Source organism: Microcebus murinus, chromosome 11 (genome assembly GCF_040939455.1).
Source record: "Microcebus murinus isolate Inina chromosome 11, M.murinus_Inina_mat1.0, whole genome shotgun sequence".
Classification (NCBI taxonomy): Eukaryota; Metazoa; Chordata; class Mammalia; order Primates; family Cheirogaleidae; genus Microcebus; species Microcebus murinus.
This window is the reverse complement of record NC_134114.1, coordinates 73,125,779-73,147,988: the sequence shown is the minus strand read 5'-3', so window position 1 is coordinate 73,147,988 and position 22,210 is coordinate 73,125,779. Positions and strand designations below refer to the sequence as shown.

General features: G+C 37.4%; 1 long non-coding RNA gene across 1 annotated transcript; it reads left to right on the top strand.

Annotated features, from left to right (window-relative positions):
- Positions 1–29: 29 nt before the first annotated feature.
- Positions 30–21,782, top strand: LOC142873685 (uncharacterized). The gene is made up of 3 exons (XR_012921641.1): positions 30–166; positions 12,485–12,602; positions 21,282–21,782. It is a non-coding gene; the product is annotated as an uncharacterized LOC142873685 (long non-coding RNA).
- The last annotated feature ends 428 nt before the right edge of the window (positions 21,783–22,210 follow it).

Below are 22,210 nucleotides of genomic sequence, written 5' to 3'. Positions count from 1 at the left end.
TTCCTGTTCTCTTTACAGATCTCCCAGCCTGAGGAGGACCCGCTTTTGAGAGCAGCAGGTGGTTCCTCCGTCCCCTGGAACTGTGCCAAGAAGCTGTGTGCCTAATCTGCCCAGAAATCGCTCCTTTCTGTCTGTCATGGAAGCCTGAACACACTCCAGGAATTAGGTACTAATTAATGTCAACACATTACAAATGAAGAAAGAGGGAAATTGCTTGGACTCATTTCTGAGGAAATCTTCAGAAATTTGCTTCAGTTAAAGTTAATGTGTACCTTAGGCTAGCAGTGACCCAAATCATAAAATGTTGTTCATGTGCATGAGTGACCTGGAGCTGACCCCTGTGAGCCTCTTGACCAGTATTTGTTTCTATATTATGTCTATTTTTATTATGATGCTGCTTACAATATTGTATGATCTGATTGGTGGCATGAGACAGGCCAAGAGTCCCAACTACGGCTTTGTTAGCTCGAAGTTCCAGAATGTGTACATAAAATTCTAGGAAACACCTTTCAAAGTGGCATTTTTCTGATTTTCATTCATTGCTGCTTTATGGACTTAACAAGTAGCTTTTTAAAGAGTGGAACAAATAGATTGTTATATGGATCTTAGGAAATCTTCATTTTTTAATCAGAAGCAGATTCCATGTCATGTTTTTTTTGGTCTATAAAATTAGGAGCTGGGTGCTAAAATCCAAATAATCATTTTGGATAATCATGATAGTAAATGTGTACTAATACGTCACATTTGATCTAAAGTTAGGAGATTGAGTCCGATATGAGAGATACCAATCAGGGGAGAGTCTGTAGTCAGAAATGGGAAACTCATTTGGCAAGAAAACCAGTTGGAGCTGCAGTAAACCAAAAAGGTTCTATTTTGTGCTTATTGTTATTTATGCTTCTTTATCATATTTTTTCCCTTTGAAAATGCCCTTGATGTACAATTTACAAAACTGCACCTGAATAAGAATGTCTGGGGTTCAACAGGTAAGCATCTTATTTGCTTTGCTCAAGACTTCAACCCACTACAGAAGACACTGTGCTATCTAATCCCTCTGTCTCCAATGATTAGCATAGCACTTGGCACACAGGATGGACCAAGATTGTTGAATAAATGAGGACTACAGAATAATGGAGACATCTTTATAATGTCAAATAAAGTTTTGACCATAATAATAAACAGTTAGAGTACCTGTTTTAGTGCATAGACTTTGGGGTTTAAAAAAAAAATCCTTGGATTCCAGTTCTGACAACTGTATGGTCATGAGTAAATTACCCCCTTAAGTCTTAATTTCCTCATCCATAAATTAGGGTTAACAGTAGCTTAACAGAGAAGAGGAAGGAGGTCTATTGCAAAAGCTTGTTTGACCACATCAACCCCAATGATTTTGCTAAAATTAAAAAAAAATAAGCTCTAGGAAATTTGGCTTTCAACTGAACACTGCCTTAATTGTTCTCTAACAGATTTTTTCCCCCTAAATCTTAACATGCTGACTAGAATGAAAAGATTCAGCAGCATGCATCTTCTCTCTGTTTTCCAAGTCCCCAGCCCAGAGTACACTTTTAAGTCTTAGTTTGTGCATTTCTTCAAACCAAGCTATTTAGGGGATGAGTATGGAAGACCATATGAATAAAAAAGTCATGACAAATATGGCTTATTAAGAAAATTGTTTTGAAACTTCTTGATTTCATCCATGTATTAACATTTCTGTAAATAATTGGCATAATTTTCACTGCATTTTGGTAAAGTTCTGGATTTTGCTCTCATTTGGAAGAGAAATGAAAGCAAAGGAGCAAAGCATGATGGGGACTCAGTCTGAGAGAGAAATGGGCTGATTAGAAGGACTGGAGAAAGAAGTGACGGAGGGGAGTATTAATTCATTTCTAGTAAATAAGTGATGGTATTGGAAGAAAAGCACCCCCCCTTTTTAAATTAAGTTGTACTTTGAAACATTTAAAAACTGAAAGAAGTAGATGTTTTGATTCTTTTAAAATTTAACAGAACAATACCAAAACTTATCAAGTTGTCTTTTACAGCACCCTTACAAATGAAAGCTACCGTGTTTCCACGAAACCAAGACCTACCCATAAGTCCTAGCAGGATTTCTAAGCATTTGCACAATATAAGCCCCTACCCTGAAAATAAGACCTAGTGATGGGCGTGGCTACGCAGTGTATCTGCACAACCCATGCATTTCCTGGCGGAGCGGTAAAGAAGACGAGCAGCCCTTCTCATCTGTCCCATGAGAGCTCTATTGCTCCACATGAGAGATTGGGGCCAATGGTTCTAAATGAAATGGAATCCCAAGAAATTCAGGATGGAATTTGGGGTTTGGAGAGTTATGATGATGTTCCAGAAGAAGATGACTTAACTATATTTGAATAAATGTAGATTGTTGTACCGTATTTAAAAAAAATAACACATCCCCTGAAAATAAGCCCTAGGGTGTCTTCTTGAGGAAAAATAGATATAAGACCCTGTCTTATTTTCGGGGAAACACAGCATGTATTAAGCACGTTAGAATGGCTACCCATGTGGGGGAGGAAAAATGGGTCCGAAAGGGAATAAATACATAAATGAGAGGGGCCTTTCTCCACTCACTGGTATCAACATATCTCAACTGAATATAATTAACTCTCTGCACCTGGGGTCCAATAGAAACCAACCACCACCATCACTGAGAAAACAAAACTAAAATGCACTATGTGAATATGAGTGTTTTTTAAGGAACAATTTTTCATTTCATACACTAGGGAATGATACATCAGGCTCTGAACTGCCTTGGATTCCCAGGTCCTGGTGTAAGTGTGCACAAGTGTATGTGAGTGAAGTGGTTGTGTGTGTGTGTGTGAAGTGTATGTGTATGTGTGCATGTGCATAGGCCTCGGGTGTTTGCAGATAACAACAGCACATCAATTCAAGATCAACTGATTGTAGGGGTTAAAATGCTACTTAGGCAAAAAAACCAAAACAATGTGCACTCCATTAAAATGCAATTAGATAAACAGTTGTTATAAGCTTGAAAAATTTGCCTCTTTTGCTAGGGTAAATAGGTTGGAATACATCTACAGTTGATAAAAAGAGTAAGATATAGGAACTTGTCTGAAATGCAAGATACAAAAATATTCTATTTTTCAAAAAGTGATGTATAGGGATACCAATGCAGATGCTCAATCAGAAATATGGATCATTGGTTTAAAAATCAGGAGATTTAGGTTATATCAAGTTGGCTGTGTCACTTTATACCAAAGAGATGCAGCAAGAAAATATAGTATTTATCTCCAATGGGATGATGAGATCATGGTCATAAAAATATCTCAGATACAGCACTGTATTTTCTATGTTCTGTATTCTTGACTATTTTATTTCATGTTTGATCAGTTTAAGGTAACTCCACAAAAATGGATAGAGATAATGCATGTTTTGGTGGATGCACAGACTCAGCCTCCCTGCAATATTATGCTACCAATTTTCCTTCTTTATCTGTTCACTTGCTCAGAGATTCAAAAGTTTGAAAAAATAAACATTATCCCAAAGTGATTATGCCAAAGGCTGTGATCCGAGCTTATGGCAAAATGAGGCTGGGTCTGATCTGTGCATTTTGGGGCAACAGGCAGCAGCTGTTTGTCATCCACCTCCACTTGAGTGTTTGCTCATTGATTGCATTCCTTTTTTTTTTTTTTTTAACTCTTTCCTCCTAAAAGAAACAGAGAGAAGGAGAGAAGGGGAGAGGGAGAGAGAGAGCATGAAAGAGAGTGTGTGCAAAAGAACGCACCATCGAGGCCCCAGCACGCTCACGTCATTTACAAGCTGGTGGGCATGTGCATGGAGAAGGCACACTCCACTAACCACAGCCAAAACTCACGAGTCTGTGTCAGTCCTGTGTTTATAAGCATGTGCCAACTGAGCATTGGAGAGTTTTGCCAAATTGCATGTTTGTGGTTCAATCCTATGGCTTAGATGGCCTGAGTCAGAAAGAGATCCTCTTTGTATGCAGCCTTCAGTGTGGAAAATGAGAAATTGCACAGCAGCAATGAAACCTGTACGAATACAAGGAGACTTTTTTGAGTGTGTAAAATTCAGGATATTGATGAGGAGAGTAAAATCAGGTCAGGATGGAGGGAATAAATACATTCTTACTCTGTAATTAAACAGTTTCTCCTCATTCAGTGTAAGCATGAAAGACTAGGTCTAGATGTGTTTTTCCATCATTTTTATTATTTAAATTTACAATATAGGACTGGATATAGCAGTTGCATTTATTGAACAAGTTTCTTAGCAAAATGTGAGCATAGAAGTTTCCATAAACAGTTCTACTTAAAGGAATATTGCCCAGAGAGTACAAATTGATACATAATAAACATTCTGAGAGATAATATTACTATAGGTATCAAAAATCTTACAATTTCTTTTTGTCCTGGACACAATTCTATTTCTGAAAAAAATTATCCTAAGGAAAATTAAGGTTGGTGCAAGGTAGGCATTTTATAATATGAAAAATTTTTTTTGGTCCATAAAACAGGAGACAGTTATGAAAATGATTTTCACATTCATAGAATGAAAATACATAGCCTTAATCAACCATGTCATAAAAGAATATTTATTGTGGTGGAAGAATGGTCATAAAATATTAACGCTGAAGGAAGTAGCCTACACAATTGTTTGACTAACATGTCAATTTTGTAAAATAGAAATGTAGAAATATTAGTAAGGGTAAGGAAAGACACATAGCAAAATGTAAAATATTATTTTTCTTTTCATGCTTTTTTATATTTCCCAAGATTTTTTCTTGAGTGCTCTCTTATGTGATTAGATGTAATCCCATAAATGCTAGTAACAAAAGACTCATTAATATGGAAAAGCTCTCTGTGTAGGAGCCCAGTGATGTGGTTAAACTCAGATGTTGTGCTCCATGTGATATGCTGTGGGCACGGGGATAGGTGTATTCAGTGAACAGATGCTCACAGCTGTCTCAGGCTTGCACTGTTCGGGGATTATGCATGTAAAATAATGGACGAGAATATGCTACAATACTAAGGAAGAATGGTCCTCTGCAGGTTTGCAATCTTGTCTGTCAGTCATTACCAGATGCTCACACATAACATAAACGGTCACAAACAATGAATTCATGAAATGAAAGGCGCTATTATATTGCCGATAATGTTGAGAGGGGTCTGAGTTTAAACTGGCAATCCTAACCTTGTATTTCCTGATTCTGATGCAATTGAGACCTCAACTTTCTCATAATACAATGGTTTACATAATGTACTTATAGATATGCACAGAAGTATACGATAAAGTAATGTTTTATGGTTGGAGCAAGTGAGCAGCTGGATACCACTTTGTTTGATTTGTACAGAAGAGTGGAAGTTCAAACATAAACTGAAAAGACTGCCCCTTTGTTTAGCTATCATAGACTGTTTCTTTATCACAGTCACATGCAATCCATTGGAAAATGTACAGGCAATAACAAACACAGCACCAAACTCCATTATCATAAGTATTGCTCCAATGCATAGCCCTGTATTGGTATCTCTTTACAATCAATGTAAGGGAAATAGCTTCCTACAGTATACTTTCTATTTTATTGCTCAGGGATTTTTTTTTTTAAGACAGACTGAAAATAAGTATTCAAAGGAATACTAACACACAAAAGCTCTCCATGTTCTCCCATGCTGGCTATGAGGATGAATAGTCTCTGACAAATCTCTGCTCCCCACCCCTTAACAAACAGTCCTTAAAAATCAGAGTTTTCAAATGGCATTTATTTTCTGCATGTTGTCTTATAGTTGGCAAGAATAAACAAATTAAATTCAACCCATTTAATGCAAAAAAAATCACAAAATAATTTTAAGAGTTTGGGTCTGACATCACATTTACTTATGTAATATGAAATGAAAGTAAGTTTTTACAAGACAATTTTTATTTTGATTTTTTTTGCTATCTGAGAGAAATCCTTTGCTACTGTTGATAAAGCATCTTTTATTGTGAAAATAGCCAGTCATGACATAATGCTCCAATAAAGAAATGAAGAGAGTAAAATAAGAACTCCAATGAAACAGTGGGAAATGAGATTTTAGACTTCTTTTCATCACATCTCTGATTTCACACAATAAAAAGCATGGCTCTGTTCTAAAATATCCTAGCATTGATTGTTAAGGTATCAGAGAATGGCTATTAGGGTAAGGTGTTATCAGATTACCAAACACTTGCAATGTTTGCTTGATTGACAATTTTATAGCAGGCATACTGAAATATATTTTGCTTAGCAACAAATGTTAAAGAGAAGAAAACTTGCTGACTGTGTCATGGTTGTGAAAACAGGTGCAGGGGATCTGGAAAAATTTTTACTCTTAAAGGATGACAACAGTGGTCTTCAAAGGAACAGCTTGAATGTAAAGTACACTACTTCACCTAATAATAAAAGCAAACAAAATTTTCTACTGCTAAAAAATTGTGGTATTCCAACAAAAATAAACTTAGCTTTGAGTTACCAGAGAGAACTTAATCAACTAATTGAGTTGGAATAATAATCTTTCTTCAAAGATTATTATTTAAGTCTAAGGATACTTTGATTATCATTATAGTAATCTGTTATATTTTGATTCCTCTATACTAATGATGAGTAAACTGGTTTGTAACATCTTTTCCCAAACATAAGCTGCAGGAAAGAGTTAAGAAACACTGGAAGTCATTTTTATCTTTTTTCAATCTTGCAGAAACTGTATTTTAGACTTTTTACTTTTAGACTCTTTAATGAACAGAATGAATAATAGCCATATCCTTGAAGTAACTGGAAACAGGAGACATTGGGATTTTTTGTGATGATCTCTAAGATGTACTCAAAACCCAAGTTTGGACAAGCAATAGTGTGATTTTCAGGTGTCAGATGGGAAGGAACATGTCAGCAGAGGTTCCTGCAACTAAGAATTCAGCTTATTCTTTTATTTTTAATCCAAATGAAAATTCTCACACCATACTTTCACATCTATTCTTTTACTTCTAGTTAGTTCTAGCAGTAATGGACTTGAATAAGAGTAACGTTTTAGTTAGAATTAATTAAATGAAATCTGCTACAGAAATATAAAAATCTATTTGTTTTTTGTTTTGAAAATACTGGGAAAATGTCTTTTAATCACTTAAACAGCCTTGCTGATCATTAAATGACCATATTTAAAGTTAATCATCAGTGAATAAAACAAAGTGAAATTTTGAGGGTTTTTTTCCCCCAGCTAGCTTCCACCTAACATTTTTCAGATTTTTTCCCCCTTATTCAGTTTTGACTCAAATGTAGCTATCAGCCTGGTACAGAAGCTCCCAAAGAATGATTCATTCATTTAGCAGCCTCTGTCTTCTTTCTAGGCAACCTAAGAGGAACAATTGTTTGGTCTCTTTTCCATGCTATTCTTTTGCTCAGTGGGAACAAACTGGCCTCTGAACCTCTCCCCCTGTCCTGCCTCTCTCTAGCCCTCCCGGTTTAGTGTCAGGAGCACAAAGAGGATTGATGAGCCTGGGGTACACCTTCTCCCACTCAGCAGCGCACAGCTGGGAAGGAAGGCAGAAAAGTTCTGCTAACAGACCACACAAAGTACTCCCCACCAGGCCGCAGCTGTGACCAGCCAGCAATTCTTCCCCTGACACCTAAGGCCCATATTTCACAGTCTGAGAATAGATGTGCTTACGCCGAGGGGAGGAGGCTGACAGAGTTAACCTCATATGGCTGGGGCTCAGATGCATAAAGATGTCAAGAGATCTGGTTTTAATTGAAATGCAAGCGTTCGCCATGTGGTCTACACACAGGGCCATTTTACCTTATATGGTCAATAGTGTATGTTTTGGCAATGTGAAAAAATAAAACGAAACAGTGAATATGAGCTGGAATAATAACTTATCAGTAACTGTAGAAAGAATTATACCCGGTAAATATTATGTAGAAAAATGATGCTTATATTTTTTTTATTTTTATACAGATTTAACATGCCAATATTAAAAATTATTCTACAATTGATTGCTATTTTATTCACTTGTAGTAAGGCAATACTGCTAGAGATAGATTTTCTTGTGATTGGTATGTTAACAACTGAGAAACGCCTTGGTGTTCTTCATTACTTTTTTGGCATTAGGATTACTTCTTTGAGAAAGTCTGAACAGTAAAACAAAGCTGTTACAATATTTTTATTGCCATGATACCACAAAGTAAACATTGAGAACTGACTCACCATCCAAGTGATGTAGAAAGATCAAAGAAGACCCATATCATAATTTAACCTTAAGTGAAGTTTTGTGTGGAGATAAAATTAGGACATCAGGTCAGTCCTAAAATATAACTTATTTAGTCTATTTTTCCCTTTCAAGGTTTTAAGTAGAAAGAGCCTTCATTGGCAAATTAGTCCAGATGTCAGCTTAGAATAAAAGCCAAATTCCATTAGGAAATGGTATTTGCATTTAATTTCTTTTTTCCTTTCTAGGAGATGGGGGTCTCACTATGTTGCCCAGGCTGGACTCAAACTCTTAGCCTCAAGCAATCCTCGTACCTCAGCCTCCTGAGTCTGAGATTATAGTTGGGAGCCACCGTACCTGGCTTGTTTTTAATTTCTAACAGGTCTGTTACCTTCTCTTGACAAAATGTGAGATCTTCATATCTGCAAACTTGCTGCTGGTGTATGGAGCAGGCTTGAAACTTGATAGTTCTATTTTTCTTCTTATGCAACTTCTTTATAAAAATGTTTTTTAGGTGAGCATATTGCAAGATAAAATGTAAACACATCCTTTGTAGGGTGAAATATTTTTGGCTTTATTATTGGTAAATATCCAAGGGAATAGTTATGCCTTGAATATAGTTGATTATCTCTGTGCCTTTGACAAGAGGAGGATTTATAGTTGAGACAGTGTCCTTTCTTGCTCTGTACAGATCAAATCTTGCTTTGCTGTGGCCACCCACTTTGCCTAGACATAAAACAGGCTATATAAACAGAGAAGGTAATGGATATTTCAAATAATTATCTTACCTATCTGCATATTGTTGACTAATTGTTGATTAATTAAAAGCTGTGTTCAGGGATCATGGCGATCCAAGTCTGGATAAACTTGATATGCAGCTTCTGGGCGGCTGTGAGAACATGTTCTAGATCTCTCTCACATGAAACGGTGGGTGCTTCCCTCAGAGGCTTCTTCGTTGACCCAGCATATTTCTAGGCGCCTTCTGGAAACCCCATCTCACCAGCAATAGTTGCCAGACTACAAACTGGGGTTGGGGGAGAGGGATAGATCTATAATTGCCACCCCCAAAGAAGTAATTATAAAACTGGAGTGTTCATTAAACCTTGCCACTGGTGTGACTTAGTTGTAGTAACCTTTGCCTTCTTTGTCCAAGGAAGAGGCAAAGACCTTAGGTGTCAGAAGCTGCCACAGAATAGAGCAAAGAGTGTCACTTGTGATAAAGAGGCCAGTAAAGCCCAGCTACAGCCAAACTACCTTCCCTCACTGTTAAAGTCATGCCTGGGGACAGCCCTCATTGCACCAGTTATCCTCTGATACCTCATAAACCTCAATGCCATCCACTTCCTCATGCCTACCCCACTCTGAGGTGCCTGGATTTTGTTTTGGAATCTGGTCCTGCTCAAATAATGGATTCTTGCCTTGAAAACTCACTCTTGAAGTCATTGATCCTCTGGCATCGGTTCCCATCTGGCCACTAGACTTCATCTTAGAATTCCACCACTGGGTCCCTTTCTGACTACTTTCTCTTGAAAGTTTTGTTCCTCGCTGTCTGCCACCTACTATAGCACTCAAAAAACTGGGGTCGGTGCCTCCAACGGGAACTCTCATGCAGGCTGAGATCTGGTCTGAACCCTTGGCTGGGTGTTGACGTCAGATTTGAAACCCTGCATGAATCACTTTGATCCAACAAAAGGACTCTGAGGGGATGAGCGGGGCCTCCATCTGCAGGCCATGTTGGGAAGCTGCTGCTCTGGTGCTCCTGAAAGCAAATGAGTGTGAGTGTGTGTGAGCATGAAAGTGTGTAAGAGGGTGAGTGTGTGTGATTATGGGTGTGTTAGAGTGTGCATGAGCAACTATGAGCGTGCGTGCAAGTGGGGAGTAAATATGACAAGGAAACCTTCACTGGCTGCAAAGTCCGAGGGAAGCGGAGGCCCAGAAGGATCTTTGACTGCAGGACGAGTGGCCTGGGCTCTAGTCCTGCTTCTGCTACCACCTTAGAACAAGCTGCTTTGTTTTTTTGGATCCGTCTTTATATTTGAAAAATGAGGATGTGAAAAGTACCACAAACTTTATGCACTTTGCAAAAAAAAAGTGCTGCAAAAGCAGGCATGATTCTACTCAGTCTGCCTAACTATGTAGTAGAAGCTGAATGTAGAGCTAGAAACAGGAGGCTAAGAGAGAAACTCAAAGACAGGCTCAAGTCCCCTTGTCACACACGGATTGGGTTACTGTTAAAATATATGGAAATGGAGACTGGAAAGATTACTGGTCCTACCCTGGGTGAGAAGAGAACGTCTATGATGGTGATGTCAAGATGAGCACTAACCCTCCAGTGTTCCTCTGTTGGTCCCCTGGCCTGGAATGTCTCCCTCTTAAATTTTCCTGCATCCCAGACAGAGGACTAAACCCACCTCCCTTTCTTCTTGATTTAAAAAGTGCCTTGATGCTTTAATAAAAAGAATTGGGCGAACAGGAGACATTGTATGCCATCTTAATTTTGAGGGTATGTGGAACATGGCCCTGAGTGGCCTCCATCAATTATAACCAAGAAAACAAGCTTGGCGCACCTCACTTCTTCCATTGACTGTATTGACAGCTTTCACAGATATCCACATAGAAGGCAGGCCCAAGAAGCAACAAACATTAGGCGATCTTCTCTTTCTTGGCTGCTAAAAATAAATCACAGTTTGACTGTAGTGTTGCCTACAGACTCAAACCAAAACCAGAGGCAAATGTAAATGTTACCTCTTTTAATAAGAAATCATTAATGAGTTCATATGTCTACATTCTAACTCAGGCCGTGCAGCAGGATGATCAATTTATAAGCAAGTTAGATGAAAGCAGATTTGCAAAGCAAATATACCAGAGGGTCGTCACCCCATCCCCATCAATTGAACCTTGGATCATTAAAGCATAAAGATGAACTAGAGTCAACATGATGACAATCTAGGAGACTGAGGGCCACAGCATTAAGGTGACTGCCACAGGATCACCAGAAGTTCTGGGCTGCGTGTTTTATCCTGTCTGCCAGATTGAGGCTTTTGCCACTACTGTCTGCTGTTGCAATGTCTTTATGCTTTAGAAAAGTCAAATATCTTCCCAGGATTTAGAAATGACTGTGACACTTCAACATCCCTTCTTTAAAGTTCCTTCCTTGGTTTGACATCTATTTTTCTTGCTAGATTTTCCACTTGTCCTTTTCCTCTCAGCTGTAGACTTTCCCATTGATATGAGCTTCTAGCTCCTGCTTTCCTCTTCCTGAGAGACTCCCTTTTTCCCGAACATCTTGCTTCACTTTCTGCCTTAGTGTCTGATTGCCCCCTTTCCATCTCCAGTTCCTAAAATCTCCATGGTATAGCTCAATTGTCCTGGCTTCCAGAGAGTCATCTACATCCCTGAAGTCATCTACATCTCTCTTCCAGAGAGTCATCTACATCTCAAAGTGTGGTCCCCAGACTAGCAGCATCATATCACCTGGGCATTTGTTAGAAATGCAAATTCTCAGGTCTCAGACCAGACCTGCTGTATTGAAAACTCTGGGGATGAGGCCCAGCAGTGTGTGTTTTAGAAAGCCCTCCATATAATTCTGAATCCTGCTCAAGTCTGGGAATCAGTGATCTACACTATTTTTCAGCATGATTTCAAGGGCGAGAGCTGTGCAGCATTACTTGTGTCCAAATCCTGCTTTCTAGCTATGTACTTTGAATAAATTACTCAACCTTTCTGTGCCGCATATTCCTCATCTGTGAAATGAGGATATCAATAGACTTTGCCTCAGAGATTTGTTGCGAGGATGCAAAGATACACCATATACATGTAATGTACTTAACACAGAGCAAAACCTAGGAAACAACTCAACTTGTTCTTTCATAAGATACTTCTGCTCACAGAACGTGAAATGTAAGTCACTTTCCATACCATGCACTTATGAAACTTGTAAATAAACATTAATAAATAGTGAAACTATGTTACATAAGAATTTAAATTGCATTCTGAATCAGGTCTTGATATTATCAATTTCTATTAAATTCCTTTTGTGTTTGCATTTAAAGTAGTATGAATATTTAATTTGGATACTTCAACAGTTAATAAAAATGATGACATGATACAAACTCAAAAGAATTTTCTCTGAGAAAACCATTTTGTTGTCACATGGAGTAAACTCAGAAAGAGATTTGCAAGTTTGTTCTTGTAGCAGCTGATACCCTTAAATGAAAACACATAGACACATTTGTTGCTAATAATAAAGTACTCTGGTCTTTCTCAGTCTAGGACAGCTGTAAACTTGCCTGTGCAGAATGTCCTTGAGGTAAAAAAGCAAGCTCAAGTGACAGAGCAGGACTCCACAAGGAACTCTTAAAATCTGAACACCCTTCATTTTTCTTGTAGGTAAATATAATTTCATATTAATTGATACTATTAAATATGCACTCATAATTGCTGCTATATTTTCAATTATTATAAAGAGATAAGTTTATAGTATTACACATATAAAATGATCCATATCCGTGTGAATATATGTATTACAAACATATAGTTAACATATAGTCTCCTAACCCAGTGCTAAAATGTAGTTCTTTCCCTCCCATGCAAATTTCAAACCCTTTGAAATATCATATATTATACTTTTGTTAAAAAAATCAAAATACTTAAAGACGTGATTGCTGTCACAATGAAGAGTGCCATTAATTAACACAGAGCTTTCTATGATACTAAAATTTTAAATTAGATATTATTTTCCAGAATGGCCATTCTAGTTAATGAATACTGCAATTTTAAAGCTCATGTTACTTGGAACATATGTACAGTGTATGGTCCTAGTGAAATGCATCAGATCTACAGTAAAAATAAAAAGCCCGCCCAGAAGGGAACTTTTTAAAAGACAGGGAAAAAACAGTATGTGCGTAGAATATTTTTGGTAAGTCAGTGGTAAAGTCCTCAGCTGTGAATATCTTGGACATAAGGTTATGCAATTGTGGTTAAGGAAATATGGTGGTTGTTAATTTAATTCCTAGCTGACCCAATTTTCATTCATATAAAATGTGTTTTGGAGCAGTCATCAGGAGACCACTTCAACTTAAGTTTAAATGGAATTTCCTTGCCTTTTATGACATTTCAAATTTTCACTAAAAGATAGAATAATTCTTTTGAACTGTATAAAACATATGGCTTAAACAGGTAAAAAAAAATGTGTAGGTAAAGTTTTATACTGTATCAACAAAGGTTCATATCCAGCAGTTAAGTATGGAATTTTAGGGCAAGAAAATAAACATAGTAGGCTGGAATCCATAGAAAAACAAGTCTAAAAATCAGGCACATGAATGGGAATTGCTCCATTTGGAGGACACAATTACAAGCACAGTTCTATGAGCCTTTTCTCAGGAATCATAATTTTGGCACTAAAGGATACTGTTTAGTGCTAGGGAGGAGAACTGAAAATCAGGAATCCTCATTTTGGTCCCAAGATGCTTAATAAGATGCCGAAAATTCTCTTTAGGTTGGTATTCTTTAATTGTTGTTAATTTTACTATTAATCGTCTTGGAATAAAGAATCTGCATTTGAATTCCTGTTGTGAAATCATTCCTTTTTTAAATAACAGGGCCACTGTTAAGATTGAAACACTGAGAGGATAATGGAATCAAAAGAGCTAAAAGAGCTCTGCTATAAAAGAACAGATTTATAAAAGACAAATCGTGCCAGACGATCTTGATAGCTTTTTCAATAGAATTAAAAACTTACTGAGCACAATGGATGTACCTTAACACACATATATTTATATTTTTGTAATCCATTTGATACAGTATCTCAATAAATCTTATTTGCCAACCTAATTAGCATTGGTTTTGCTGTGTGCTCTGTCACATGGACTGAGAACTGGCTGGAGGACAAATCCTAATGACGCAGGGCAATGTGTTGACTGCAGGGTCAGCGTGAGGTCTGGTTTTGTTGAATGTCTTTATTAACAATCTGGAAGAAAGAGTAAATAGTTCTTGAATGAAATAATAATTTAATGACAGGCACATGGGCCAACTGGAGAACACAATGCAGTAGAAGTGTCTAAGCACCAGTCCCGGGCTTGCTACTGATTTGAGGGCAGCCAGTCACTTGATTTTTCTGGGTCTGTTTCCCCATGTGGGAAGTGGAGATAATGGCACTCTTGTGAGAAAGCAAAGATAAGATTTTATGATTTCAAATACAAAGTGTAATAATACTCCCTCTGATCATATTTGGCTCTTATCTACTGCTTACACTACTTGTTAGGAATCACTTTAATATGGCAGAACATAGGGTAGGGCCAGCGTTAGAGGAACAGAACAACACTGTCAGGGACAAGACGCTTGGAGGGCAAATGGCTAAACCACCCTGCAAAAGGCTTCGCAAATAGGTGGAAGAAATTTAGAAAGCGTAGGAAGCTGAAGAATACTAACAGAATCTTTTGTGGAAATTTGGATGGGAGGGTAAAGGGTGACATGGGTGAGGGTAAAGCTGTCACGCTGTATTTGGGAGGCGGCAGGAGGAATGGAGAGAGGAACCAGAGCTACCTTCCATATCTTACTCTTTGCTTCCCTTCTGGTCTATGAAGATTGTGTACATAGAGGATGGGTGTTTATACCAAAGCACTCTTTAACTGCTGTTCAGTTTTTACATCAGAAATTTAAGGTGTTTCAATCCAAAGGTGGAAGCCTATTTCAGGGAAAGCCTTAAAAGTGATTGTCCTTGTCTCAGAGCTGGGACCATTAAAAAAATTAATTTCTTGGTAGAATTAGCTCTAGTCTGATGTAATGCAGTGGTACTGTAGCAACATTTTCTCAGTTTATACAGGGGCAACTAGCTGGGGTTCGGGTGCTTATTTATACAAGACAAGTTAGAAATCATTTACAGACAGGATTTTTTCCCACTGAGAAATATGATTACCAAACAGACTAGAATCCTTGTGACAGCTGAAAAGCCTTTATTCTTTTGAGAAGGAAAGAATCTCAGAAACCAAATTAACATTAGAAGATGGTCTTAGCACTGTAAAGCAGGGTTGCTCAAACTAACCTAATCCTGGCTATTTCCAGGGTGCTTCTCACAAGTATAGATCTCTGTGTCTCAGCCCAGACCCATCAATGAAGGACCTCCAAAGAAGCCAAAATAATTGTTATGATCAGGCAAGTGTGAGAAACCCCAAGGTTCAGTAAAGGGAATTAGATTGTTCTAAAGCATAGTTTCATCAATCTATGATGCAGCCTTAGCTACTAAAGTGTGCTCCTTCTAAGCTGACTTTTTAGGGCTTTTTTTTTTTTTTTTTTTCTCCCTGCACAGACTCAAAGTATAGAAACTAGACTAGTCCATTGCTTTTTTTAGTTTTTTCTTACCAATCAGCAAAGGCTGTGTTAGTACTTAAGAATTTCACTTTATAAATTCTAAGAGTACAACTTATTTTTCATGAGTTATTTATTTTGAATTCATTTATAATTTATATCTTGTCTGTTTCCAAAAGCCAATTTGAGGATTATATTTCAAACTGACTTGATAGTGAAGGTTGAGTGGAAAATCCTTCAGAGTCCCTTATGTAACTAGAGGGGTCTCATCAAGATTCTTATGGAACTGAGACTAAAATCTACATCCTCTCCCTTAAAACATTGTTCTTTATTCTAAGCCATAGACATTTAATGTTTTGGAAGACAGATAAAGCAATGCAGAATAAAGTACAAATTTGAGGAACCATTTTCTATACATTTACAGAATTTTTAAAATGGCAGATATGTTAGAGGAAAACTGAGGTCTTCTTTCGATAGGAATCCTTTCCTGATGACATCTGGGTTGGTAAAAGCCAGGCCCATTCATCTCTGGAGCAGAGCTGTTAGGCCTCTATCCATGCCATTTCTAGGAATAGAGATTTCAAGATTAATTTGATGCTTATCTAGAAAACATAAGACACAACTTTAATAAGTGTATGAGGGAGGGTAGGTTAAGGGGAGAAGATCCCAGAAAGATATATAGAAAAATAAAAGCTCACAAAGGAATAAAAAAAGTTATGCTGTGGAATAACAGAAAAGAACTGAGATTTAAAAAAAATAGTCTTAGAAAACATTCCATGAGAAAGTAAATCTCCCATAAGTGATAATTTGTGGCCAAATTTTACTTTGACTAAATATTATTGTGGTTGTTTTAGAAGTTTTCTCTCTCTCTCTCTCTCTCTCTTTTTTTTTTTGTTGTGGATTTTGTGTCTGAGGTCAGTTTTGCCTAGTTATCTGTTTTCCCTACAAATAGTTAACACTTTGCTCTTTTCCTGAGAGGCTATGGCTTGCACATTTTGAGATAGCAAAAAATAATTCCCCCAAGGAGAGTTCAGCTTGTGTTGCACATTGGTACTGGGTAGGTTCTGTCCCAGTGATACTGGTAGAAACGCATGGTATTGCCATTTCATTGGATTCAGGTTGTATGTTAAGGGCCACTAAGCTGATGTCTTAGGTCTTTCCTCCACGAATAATCGCACATGAACTCTGCACCCATGCATCTTTATGTTCCAGGAACCCCAGAGAAGATCAAGGATCTCTGACTAGGGCTTACCGCTTTGCCAGGGCTGCTATCAACTCAGCACAGTTCCAGCATGTGGAAGGGGCTATGAGGGTAGAATGTATTTTTTCATAAAATAAGTTTTTGTTTCTACGTAAGAGTATAGCTATCCGTCTTAGTCCATTTGTGTGGTTATAACAAAATACCTTAGACTGGATAATTTATAAAAACCGGAAATTTGTTCCTCACAATTCTGGAAGCTGGAAGTCCAATATCAAGGTGTGGGCAGGTTCAGTGCCTGCTGAGTGCCTGGTTTCTATTTCTAAGATGGTTCCTTGAATGCTGTGGTCCTCACACAACAGAAGTGATGGAAAGGTAAAAAGGGGCCTCGCTAGTTCCCTCTAGTCCTTTTTATAAGGTTGCTAATCCCATTCATGAGGGCTCTATCCTCATGACTTAATCACTTTTCAAAGGCCCTACATTTTAATAAATGTTGTCCCATTAGAGTTTAAGTTTCAACAAATGTATTTTGGAGGGACACATACTTTGAAACTACAGCATCACCATTTAACAAAACATACATTTCTTTCCTACATTTCCCAAATATTTGAAAAAGGAAGCATACTCAATATTTTCATCTTTCAATTTTAGTTCTTCTTTCTGGCAGTGCGAATTGCTGATGACTCCTGAGTCCTGATTTCCTCGTCTCTAAGATAAAGACACTACTCACTATTTATTGTAAAAAGATGACTCAATATGGTGCCAGGTGCATGGCAGGTGCTAAATAAATGGAACTTATTATTATGATAGAAATAGTCTATTTTTATTGGTTAACTTTTTAGTTTTTCTCCAATGGTCTTAAGTTTTATACTCTATTCCTCTGAAGTTTTAAAAAAGCTTTAATTTTTTTTTTTTTTTTATCTTGGTAACTCAAGTTCTTTGTGACTTTTAAAAAAGTCAATTGTATTTAAGCTCTTTTGTTTTTAAATTCTTGTGGTTATTTAATTAGGTCTTAGAATATTTTATTAATTTCCTTTGAAATTTTGTCTTCCATTTATTATTCTACTTTAATTTCATTTCCCTTCATTTCCTCTTCTATTAATATTTATGTATGTACATATGAATGCGTGAATTTATTTATTTTGTGATTTTGTTTTATTTTTCAATAGAGGCTCACGTGAAAGCAAGGCTGCAAGAGTGGTGATAGTTTGCTCTCGTCACTAAGGGGAGGTGGCAGCCTTTTCTCCAGCTCCCATCCAACTACGCTTAACAGAACTTCTAGCATGTGGAATGAAGGGAGCAAAATCTTGAGAGGCTTAGGACAGCCCTGAGATGATTCTCTCCCTGATTAAAATATGAAATACTATTTACCACAACAGTATGGTCTCATGACATTCCTTAATCTTATCAGTATTTTTACTTTCTAGTGCCATTTTTGCTGTTATTAATGCTACTTCCTAGCAACGCCAGCAATTAAAACACACATTTAGGTAAACAATGTAAGTCATTCATTTATATTTTATCATTTGTTTATTAAAATTTAAATAATGTTCTATTCATTAATTTACCTATCTAACAAATTAAGTACTGAATGCTTTGAAGTACTCAAAGGCACATTTCCTGCACCAGTTTTTCTACAATTAATTGTATAGTATAGGTACCTACTAGTCATACGTGGGTAATTGAGCACTTAAAATGTGGCTAGTGTGACTGAGAAATTGAATTTTAATTTTATTTAATTTAACTACTTTAAATATTAACACTGAAGCAACGTAAAATAATTTTCTCATTAAACAAGTGTATATAAAATATCTCGTAGAATACATGTTGAAATGATAATATTTTAGACATAGGAGATTATATTAAAACATTTTTTTTTTTTTGAGACAAGAGTCTCACTCTGTTGCCCAGGCTAGAGTGCCATGGCGTCAGCCTAGCTCACAGCAACCTCAAATTCCTGGACTCAAGCAATCCTCTTGCCTCAGCCTCCCAGGAAGCTGGAACTACAGGCAAGCACCACCATGCCAGGCTAATTTTTTCTATATATTTTTAGTTGGCCAATAAATTTATTTCTCTTTTTAGTAGAGATGGGGGTCTTGCTCTTGCTCAGGCTGGTTTCTAACTCCTGACCTTGAGTGATCTGCCCGCCTCGGCCTCACAGAGTGCTAGGATTATAGGCATGAGCCACCACGCCCCCCAAAACATTAAAATTAATTTCACCTGTTTCTTTTTACCTCTTTTTAATGCAGCTGCTAGAAAATTACATATGCGGCTTGCATTGTGTTTCAACTGACTGGCACTGGCATAGGCAGCCTTACATCTATCAAACAAAAAACGAGGTCAAAGCAATATCAAAATAATATGTACAAAAAGTTAGTAGAGATTTTAGGAATTTATAAAAAGAAAAGTTAATTATGATTCAGAAAGAATTACCTAAGGGTACCTCTTCATTTGGGCCTGAATGTTGGAGAATGTGTCTGGAGAATAGGAGAAAAGCAATGACCCCAATTTCAGGGCTGGTAAAATGGGGTGACCTAGCTGAGGGGAATTATCATTGATAACTGATATTACAAAATAGGAATTAGAAAGAGTTAAAGATTCTCATATTTTTGTCTACACTCCTATCCGGTGCAAAAACCTCCTTCAGTCCAGCTTCAACAAGTATTTATTGCATGCCTATGATATGTTAGGCGTTGTCCTAATCTAGATGCTGGAAAAACAGCAGCATATAAAACAGACAAATTTTTACTCTTGGGAAGTCATAGTTGGGAGACACAGGAAACAGGCAGTTTACAAGAGAAGAGATAATTTCAGATGTTGGTAGTGCTGGGAAGAAAAGAAAATGGTGATAGCTATGCAGAGATGGGGGATAAAGGATGTCACCTTCTGCTAATCTAGAAGGTGGTTGAGGATGGTCTCAAGGAGGAAATGGCATAGAAGCTGAGAAATGGAAAACGAGAGATCCTCAAGCACATCAATATCTTGGAGCGGAGCATTTAGCAGATGAACTGATAAATGGCAAGGTCTCAGAATGAATGAGCTTGGTGCGTTCCAGAAACAGAAAGATTACTGTGGCTGGTGCAGGAGGAGCACGAGGCTGGGGAAGTAGGGAAAAGCCGGGTTCTATCTGACTTTAGAAGCCAGTATATGCAATTTTGCATTTATTCTATGTGTCATGGAAAATTGCTGAAGTGTTTTGATCAGGGGTGTGATATGACCAGATTTCCTGGTGCTCTGTGGAGAATGAACTGCAGGGGAGAGGAGAAGAAAACTTCTCAACATTGACGAACTGAAAAGTCATGCCTCCCTCCTCTGCATTCCGGTACAACTTTATCTGTACCTTCCTAAGGACACTTTTTGTTCCTACTTTGTATTCTGATTATTTCGTTCAAATCTTAGGTCTATCATCTGGGAAGAATTCAGTTTGATTCATCTTTGCCACTCCCATAGTCTTAGCACAGCGCCTTGCCCATAATCTGCTCTCCACAAATATTTATTGAATGAATGAATCATGGAATGAGTGATAATTCAGACTCTGCTTGAACACCTTCAAAAAGCATAGCTTTCTAAAGCAACCCATTCTATTATTGCAAGATTCTAGAGGCTTAAAAAATGTTTGAAAATTGATCTAAAATGAATACGTCTTATATTTTTACTTATACATTTTTATTCTTCCATTTGTCTACAGAAGAATGGAGAAAAAATGTCCTCTTTCACAAAATCATCCTTTGTTTGCTGACCACTATTATTATTTACCAATGTTTCATCATTGTGATTCCCAATCTCTTCAATTGTTTTATAAGCATCTTTTTTGTTTACTCACTCTTCTCTCCATTTTCCTCAGTGTACACCTTAGTTCAAGTCATAACCCCCTTAATATGTGTGTCATGAATTGAATATAATATATTCACATGGATTTGACAAGTCAGAGTACATTGAGGCTGTTACTAACTTTTGTGTAGAGTCATGCATGCATGCATGCTAAACTGTTAGCATTTTAAATAGCTTCATCAAAATATTGGTGCATATTGAAATGTTTAATCAGATTATTAAGATGTTTCAACTGGCTGGAAGTGAATGACTGGTAAGGTAATTTGTGACCCTTTGCCCTGGTCTTGTCACTGATTCATTGAAGCAACTGAAATTGTTAGAGAAGAGGCAGGAAACATCTCATAGAGCTTTTTGGTGGTGTGATTTGAGTTAAGGTTAATAAATGGAAGTGCTAAATGGGTAATAGGCATTATCTTTCTAAACCACAGGTATATGTGTACCAGGGATCTTAATTCCCTTGATCCTCTACTTCTCAATTAGGCTTGTGAGCTGCCAAATATAAAACAGGATAATCCAGAGGCAGAATAAAACATAGAATCATATAGTAGTGCCTGGAGTTAGCCCAACTGCAAATTTAGAGGGCACTGCCCTCCACAAAATGGCCCTTAGTTCTGACACCTAGCAGCAAATTTGGGAGGTTTCCTGGAACTACCCCAGGTTTCTTAATTCACAAGAAGGACTTACAGAACTCACTAAAAGTTATTATAATCATGTTTATTGTTTATTACAGGAAAGGACACAGATTAAAATCAACCTAAGGAAGATGCACATAGTGCAGAGTCTGAGAGGATTCCAAATGTGAAGCTTCTGTTGTCTTTTCCCATAGAGTTTGGATGAATTATCTTCCTAGCATGCAGTGCAGCAGTATGCATGGCATATTGCCAAACAGGGAAGCTCACCTGACTTTGATGTTTAGAGTTTTTATTGGGGCTTCCCCAGGTAGGTATGATTCGTTGATTTATTGCCCACATAGTTAAACAGGTTGTCTGATAATGTGTGACCCAAAGCCCCCACCTTAAATCACATGGTTAGTCCTTCTGGCTTGGACAGTCCTCACCCAAGCAAAGACTCCTAATGATGTATGATATAGACTAACTCTCAGAAGATGAGATCAAAGGCCAGACCTCTCTTTGGGCAAGACCGAAAATTTTACTACACCATTTTCGTTTTCTAATGTGATTTTGAAATAGTTATATATTATTATTCAATTTTATTATTGCAAAGTAGAATGCACAATTATAATGGTTTTGAAAAATAAAATACAAAATATGGAAGATATTTTGATGTAGGCTCTTGGGGAATCTCTACTGGGAGTACCATGGAAAGTTCTGTGAATCACTGTCTTGGCCTAAAGCTGGGGTTGGGAAACTATGCCTGTGGACCAAATCCAGCCTATTCCTGATTTTGTAAGTAAAATTTTATTGGAATACAGTGCCCACTCATTCCTTTATGTACCACTGATACAGTGGCAGAGTTGAGTAGTTCTGATAAGACCATGTGCCCCAAAGTCCAAAATATCCACTCTTGGGCCTTTACAAGAGATGTTTGCCAACTCCTGGTCTAATAGATTGTATCATACAATGTAGAACAGGTCTGGGGAGGAGGACATTTTGGAGTAGAAGAAAACTTTATGGAACAGAAAATCTTTCATAGCGTATT